Raw genomic sequence first — 8,094 nt, forward strand, 5'->3', positions numbered from 1 at the left:
TTTATCTCCCCGCTGCCAAGGCAAGCTGGCGGTGGCTTGTGCCTTGCCATGGCAGTCTGCCTCCTCCCTACTTGACCCTCCCCGCCATCTTGTGTCTGGCAGCCATTTTCTATGGCCTCTCTGTGGGCAGGGTATGGCTTGCACAGGCAAGCGGTGAGCTCTGGGAGGCTCTTGGCTGCTGGAAAAGCAGAGAGGTTGCTGGTTGACACAAATATGGTGTTAGCTTGCCAGCTAGCCCTGCTCACTGCTAAGGGAAAGTCTGGTCTGGGTGCCCCTGCACCGGCTGTTCAGTCCCTGGCAGTGGTCTTATGGTGCTGGCCACAGGGAGCTGGGATTTGCTGCCCTTGTCCTGGCTTAGGGCTCCTGGTGGGCTCTCTCAACTCCCTTTTGTCCTTGTCAGTGGTCTTCAAGTGATTTAGTCTGTGACCTAGCAAGCCCTTGAGAGCACATGGCTTTGTAAAAATCCTGCTCCTTCCTGGTTTTGTCTGGAGCAGAAGCACCTCAGGTTGGGTTGCTCACAGCATGTCTGCTCCCAGCCCTGGACAAGACCTGCAAGTTTGCTGGTCTGGCAGGTTTCCCCCAGTGTTTTCCCAAGCAGTCGCCCAACTTTGTTTGAGCTTCAGGGAGTTCAGTTTGGGGTGAAGGGTAGGTCAGCTCTTATCTGGTATCTACATGTGCAAGTGTAACCCTTACCAGTTCCCTTTACAGCTCCAAGAGTTCCTGCCTGGCATCGCAGTGAGGACCACACTTTCCCTCTGTGCTGGGGCCTTTCATCAGGAGTCAAGCAGTGCCAAAGAGCCACAAAGATTTCTTAGAGACTCTCCAGCTTTAAGGAAAATCCTGGGGGCATCTATGGCCTTCCTCCTTGGCAGCCTTTGATGCAGGGCTCAGGGCAAGGAGAAAGCACAGGGCCACCGGCTCCCTGTTTCAGGCTGGCCAGTGTAGCCCAAGGGTGACTCGGAGCTATGACAGGAGCTGAGTAAAGCCTTCACTGGCCTGCAGGCCCCGTGAGATTGAGAGATTACATAAAGCCACTCCAGCCTCCTTCTCCTTCTGGAAAGTGCTTGTAGTACAGCTGAGGTGGATTCAAGAGCTTGAGCTACAGGATCTTGCACAGTTTGTTTTAGCAAATACTGTTGTTGTCAATTTTCCAAATGTCTGTTCACACACAGACTGTCCTAGTACCTTGCCAGGGCTCCAAACATTCATCTGTGAAAAAACTTACTAGGAAGCTGCTTGCATTCTTGCCTGTCCTTGTGACCATTTTAAGACCAATCACATAAACAGCAGCCCACATGGAAATATAGGTGTCAAAGATTTAGTTCTCCAAAGGCCTGTAGAGGTATGTGACTATGGGAATCCCGCTTAGACCACTGCCACCTTCTTCTAACCACAGGATATCATGCTCAGTAAAAAGTCCAGACCGGCAAATCCTATTTCCATCCCCCTCTGGTAGAGGCTACCACAGGACAAAGACACTGAAACTGAGTGGGGGTGAATGGGAAGGGAATAGCACAGCAGGCAGAGACAGTTGGTCCCATGTGTTTTCTTTCCTTAAAGATAAAAATTTACACGAGTCAAATGAAAAATCAGGAACAATGCAGGAATTTTAAAGAGGCCCAGGCTGCCACCTGACTCAGCGTCTAGGCAGGATATTGATTAGCGAGGCTATTCTTTATTCCTCTGCTATTGTTTAAGCATGGGCTCCCTCATGACAGCAACAGGCGTGGGAACACAGCAGCTTTGGTGTTAAAAAGTGCTTTTATCACTGAGCTGAGTAGAGAGGTCTCTGGGAACCAGAGATGGTGTGTCTGATAGTGAAGGAAAGGCATTCAAACCAAGAGCCTTATTCTGAGATCTCTAGGGCCAATCCTGCATTTCTTTTGAGTTGTGTTCAGGTTCCAGTGAGTTCAGAGAGGTGCAGAAAGAAAACACTTCTGCCACTAAAAATTCTTGGATTTTTCTTTGAGCCCCAGTAGCTGCTAGGATGGCAGCTCCTACATACTTACTTACCCAAGTTATAAATAAGCCATTAGGTTCAGTAAACGGTGTAGCACAGCACAGAGAACAGGCTTATCATCGACCAAGCTTCTTTAACATGTGTGAGCAGGTTTTTGCAAGCCAGGTTGGGCTCCAGCCTGCAATGGCTACCACAAGAATTCAACAGAACCAGACAAATATGTGGTCACTTGCATCATTTCCGTTTAAACTGTCCACATGCTGGCAACCTGCCATTCAGAAAAGCACGAGTTTCTACCAAATGAACTAATGGACAATTATACAATTTCCTGGTAGCTCCAGCCTTTGGTTCCCTGGTAATTCTGCATGCACTAAAAAGCAACACACTTCAGTACTTGAAAACATCCAATTTGATTGAGTAGAGGGCAAACAGTGACCACCAAGCAGGTTTTCAGCCAGCCAAAGTATTTCTGTCTCCCATCAGAGATGTACAGCTGGCTACTGATTTTATATTCTCTGTGGGTTTGTTCTTCACTTGCATTAGAAGCTCAGAAGTGACCTCATATATATATATGAGGGTCTTTGTTTTCATCCACCCTTAAGATAAAAATGAAACTCCTTCAGGCACTGACTAGACAAATATCAACATGTGAATTCACTTCAAAGACGGGGCACTGCAAAGTGGACTGTCAGACATAGGACATGTTCTTTGTAGACACTAAACTTGTATTCCAGCATCTAGAAACACTCTACAACATTGCTCTATGTGTTTGTGTAAGCATGCACAATTTGGTCAAAGTGGGAGCATACCAACTTTCTCTGTAGGCTTTCACGATTCAGTATCATTCTTTTCAAGTATTTTTAACTTTCCCAAGGTTTAAAACTAGTCAGGATTCAGACAAGATTCTCCTACTTCAGTCTGTAACAAACAGACAATCAATGGACAATGCTTTTTTAATTTTTTTATTTTTTTATTTTTTTAATTTTCAGGTGATAGCCCTCCTTCTGCAAGAACCATGTTAGCACAAAAATACTGTTTTTCAAATATGGACTTTCTCTGATGCTATCTCAGGACTATTTATACTGTTATTTATTGCCTTGGTTGCCTCCTGCCTCCATGCCAGCTTGGACTCAGTGCCTAGTAGAGAGCAAGCTGTGCCCCAGACTGGTAACTTGAAGCCCAGAGGCTGGCTTGCTCTGCCCATACAAACACCATAGACACTACAGGCTGTAGACACTCATCTCTGTGAAAATAACCCCAGCTCTAGCACTGACCCACACATCAGTCCAGGCATAAACAAAACATCTTCTGCATCAGCTCATAAGCTTAGTGAAGATGTTGATTATGGCCTTATCCACATATTTTGGCAGTCACGAGTTGAAGAATCCATCACCTTACCCATTATTCCACAGTCCAAAAGGCAATCCAATAAATGTAGCAGGTTGCAATTTAAAGGACAGCTCATCTTTCCTTGAGCTCAGTGGTGCAGTCATATTTTCGTTGCTTACTTTCTGACCTTCTTCCTCTTCCAAACCTAACTTGCTTTCAGACAGTGGATATACATCTATAATTCACAAGCTAACGGGACCAAGGCACAGGCTCCAATATGATCCTGCTATCATCAGTACTGTTTAACTGTCAGCATGTTCTCTGGCAATTTCTCTCCAGGCCACTGATGCTCTCCTAAAATGGACCAGATGCCGGCCTGACTAATAACGGCTCCCACAGTGCAGCATGGACAAAAGCACCCTGCTTGGGGTCTGAGAGAGGGAGTGGAGAGGCAAGCAGACATACGCTGTGCTGTCTGTGAGCAGAGCAGTCTCTCATCAATATTTAGTCTTCCAATCACAGTCTTTCAGGTGAACCACCTCACAGCTTTGTTGCACTTGGAAACAAAATGTGAGTTCCCATCCAGTTCAATACCTGCACAAAGCAAGCCACAGATCACAATCGACCTCTTTGTGGATTCCTGTAATGCTGGTCAATTTGCTTACACAGCTGCAGGCTACTATTTCACATCACTTCAGTAGCTGAAAGATAATCTTGTGTCAGTCCTGTGCTGGAATTTCTGTGTGGTTCCACTTATCAAAGTGGAAAATAATTTATTTTAACCATATGACACAATTTCTCAAGGTTTTTTTTAGTGCAATCATCTGAGAAGAGGAGGAGAAATGGGAAGGATTGCCTGGGTGGAAGGAAAGTTGTGTGTCCTGGATTAGAAGGGATTTGACTGGAAGATTGGCTTGGATTTGCCCAGACCTGTTAGACAGGAATGGGAGACCTCTTCTCAAAGGTTTTCTGGAATGAGAGTGTAGGGAGTGCAAGAGAGAGAAACTCATGTTAGCAGTATGGGCCAGCCGCAGAATCTTCAAGAGAAACATTGAAGTCTGTTGTTAGATTTACACTGGATTGTAGCATTTGTGTAGAGCTCCAGCTTTAAGAGCCTGATGGCATTAAAAACACCAGTAATTCCTCTCAAGGCAGCATTCCTCATGTTTTCCCAACAATTTGGGAACTGCAAAGAAGTGAAGATTTCTCAACTCAGTAATTGAGATGTTGCCTCAGCATTTTTTCTATCAGCATACTTCAAAGCTCTTTAGATTTCCTCCCCCAGTGCAGCCATCCATCCTCTTCCAGCAAATCTCAGACCTTACTGATTATTACCAATACAATTATTGATGTTAGAAATGCTGACTCAAGAAGATGAGGCTATTTAAGAACGTTTTAGCAGATGTTAGTTGAGTGATACTGCATCATTTCATGCAGCACATTGCAAAACCTCTTTCTTCCCTGCTGTGTTCAATTGTTACTTTCCCTGCGAGAGAAACTTGTTTCTTCACAAAGCTGGCCTGAGAGGAAAGTGTGGGAAGAGTGTGGGAACAGCAGACAACATCAAGGCTTCCCATTTTTCTGTTCGCTGGTTCTTGTGAGCGATATTGCTTGGTTTTTAACTGCTGCAACTCTGAAGGGTTCTTTCAGAGGGCACATTCCGTGGCATTCCTGGTTTGGAGACAACACTCCTAAATACTGAGTACATTGTCTAAAAATCCATCTCCAATTCCTTTTGATCTGAAAGAACCAATTTATTTTCTTCTTCAGATAGACATAGGATAATTACAAGAAGCACCCGTATCATTCATGTGGCTGTCACATGCAAAAACCACCTATCTTACTAGCCTGCATTACTTAGGCATCTCCATTTCTCATGCACACTGAAAGCCACAAAACATCATCCCTGCCCAGGAAAAACTTTATTCATGATTTTAATATTTTTGTCATAATTTTTATCATCCTTTTGTTTTTGTTCTTTAAGAAAAATAAATCACTTGTATCATAAAGCAACCAAATTCTATATTTTGGATAGAGAACTGCCAGATTTAGCTCAAAAAAAAAATAGTTTATAGCTACCTCAGCTTGCTTCAGTCAGATTTAAATATCTCTTACTTTTCCACCATTTTAAGAAAAATAATAAACACCAGCAAACTAACACATTCATGTCTGATACCACTTACTTGTCAGGTTTTATCACCAGGTTTCTGCACAAGCTCATACAGGAGTTTTAGCACAATGCAAGCACAATTTGGTATCATCTGCCAATCACAAAATCAGAGAGATGAAATACCAGCAAGGCACAAAGGATATATCTCAGTATAGGCTAGCAATTTTGCATATGATTTTCAGCTAGGTGTCCCATGATCACCTTTCATTTTTGTCTCTGCTAGCATTAAAAAACACAAATATACAGCATGCAGAGGACTGGTGAGAATGCAGTGCCTGTCTTTATTTGGAGTGATCCCTAGTTAGGATTAGAGCAGACTGCACCCCATTGTGTATGAGGAGTAAGGAGAGAGAATTTAAATAAAATTACATGGGAATCTAAGTGGAGAGGGTCCATCAGCAGTACTTCAGTGCCCAGAGAATTCCCCAACCCCAAGCCACTCCTCATAGCTTTAAATGTGGGTGCTGCCCATGGCAATCTGCAGAGCCCTGCAGTGTTTTGGCATGGCTCTGAGCGGCCATGGTGGAGAAGCAGTGGCCGTCACTTCCTTGTCTTTGTGGCCTGTAGGTGACTAACATGCACACCTGCTTCCTTTGCAGGCTGTCACCTCTCCTGGGCAGTGGGGGCTGTTACAGAATGTCAAGCAGACAGCATTTTACCAGGAAACCCAGGTGTCCAGCAACACAATTAAGGAGATTTGAATTGATCAAATCCTTTGCCCTTCCAGTAAACAAAACTGAATACACACCTCTTCCAAGCTTTCCTCTAAAAAATATTCAGGACACCAGGCTGACAGGTATAGATACTTAATGGATCCCTGTGTGTCTGTTTGCCGTCATGCATGCACACTGAAGATGCAGTGTGATTACCAGGGCTACCTGCTTCCTTTGCACAGCTCGAGTTGACCTCATGTCAACACTTTGGAAAGAGAAACCCCTTGTAATGGAATTTTCCTGCATGCTGTGCACCACTGCATTGCTGGGAGTTAGGCTAGTTTGTGAGCTCTTGCCAATAAAAGAAATACAATTTATTCCATGTTTGTATATGTGTGTGTGTGTGTGTGTGTGCACGCATGTAGCACGTGGATATTTGGTCTTCTAATATAAATGTACCTTTCTGTTCTGCTTGGGCCAGCAGTGTCCTCCTGCCCCCTCCATTTGCTGTTATTCTCATTGTTCACAGAAGGCTTCAGAATCCAGCCAACACTTATCACAAAATTGGTGAGAAGAACCATTACTCATAAATTTGTGCAATTGATAAAGTTCTTAATTGTACCCAGGAGGTCATGTCTTGAAATGCTTTCAGACCATCAAAAAGAGAACAAGCTGCTTGGGAGCAGTAAGCACCATATGAGACTTTTTCCATAACTCAGACTGTTTACTTTTCATCTTCACTCACTACTTCCAAGCAAGTCTTTTTTTCCTCATATTCTTTTACTGTTTCTTCTTTGAAACTCACTTCCAGGGAAAGTTCTAAGGACATCTTGGCCTTCAGGGCAGATTCAAGTCCTGATCTCTCTATACCCCCACAGAGAACGTATAGAGCAGACCAAGGTCCTTCTACCCCACAACAAACCTAGTTTTCTTTATGATGAGACATGTGCCTGTGATTCTTTCTATGCTGGCAATCTTATATAGGCAGCCTTTTTCTAAGCTCAAGCTTTACACCTGGGACATCTTCACAGCACCACAGCTATCTAACCCCAGCATGGGAGAGCATGCCTCAGGAACCGTGTGCTGGCACTGGCACCACATGGCAGTGTGTGGCAGCCTACCAGGGTAAGGTGTTCCTCAGCATCCATGCATCCAACTGATTGGCAACCTTTGCCATCCCAGAAGCTTCTGGGAAACCGTATGAGTCCTGGTAGTAAAAACAGGAGCTTCAACAATCTACATTTTCCAGTCTATGATGTTTGTACGGAGAAGGACCTTTCCCCACATGAATGGCCCCAAGCTGTGACTATATCAAGTTTCTTACATGACCAAGTCTTTGCAGGATCCCAGCCTCAGGGATTGCTGGGAGTTCAACAGTGGTGAGTGAGTAACAAAAAGGCTCTCACAGAATACACTTGGGGTCCCTACTTATTAGAACAAAGTGTGAATTAAACGATACTGTTGTAGGTGACACATATTCCAATAAGTGCAAATAAAACACTTCCCATTGCCAGAACACCATTTCGTGATTCACGTGTAGTATCCCTTACAGCAGAGGCAATCAAGAAGTATATTGACTAGCTGCTGTCTGCCTCGGAATTCCCCTAGCAAAGCTGGCCTGGTTAGCAGTGCAGGGTGGTCAGCTTCCAGGCTATCAAGTCTCACTGAAATCAATGCAATTCAAGAACGTACTTAAAATAAACGTTTACAGACTGTAGTGAACTCAGATACTGCATGGTTCTCTGAGTTTTTTTGGCTGATTTTTTTACCGAGGAAGTATCTCAGAGGGACAGAAACTAGCAAAATATTCTAAAAAAGTGTAAGAATACCCTACAAGCAAGGTAAATGCAAATGTAATGTAAATGAGAGGTGGTTGCATTTACAGTAAAACTACAAAGTTTAAGACCCAATTTCCTAGGTCTTTCCAGAGATCATGCACTCCCTTTGACCCTCATATAAGCATCTAACCTGTCTAAATTAAA

The sequence above is a fragment of the Aythya marila genome (genome assembly GCF_965140915.1).
Source record: "Aythya marila genome assembly, chromosome: 1".
Lineage (NCBI taxonomy): Eukaryota > Metazoa > Chordata > Aves > Anseriformes > Anatidae > Aythya > Aythya marila.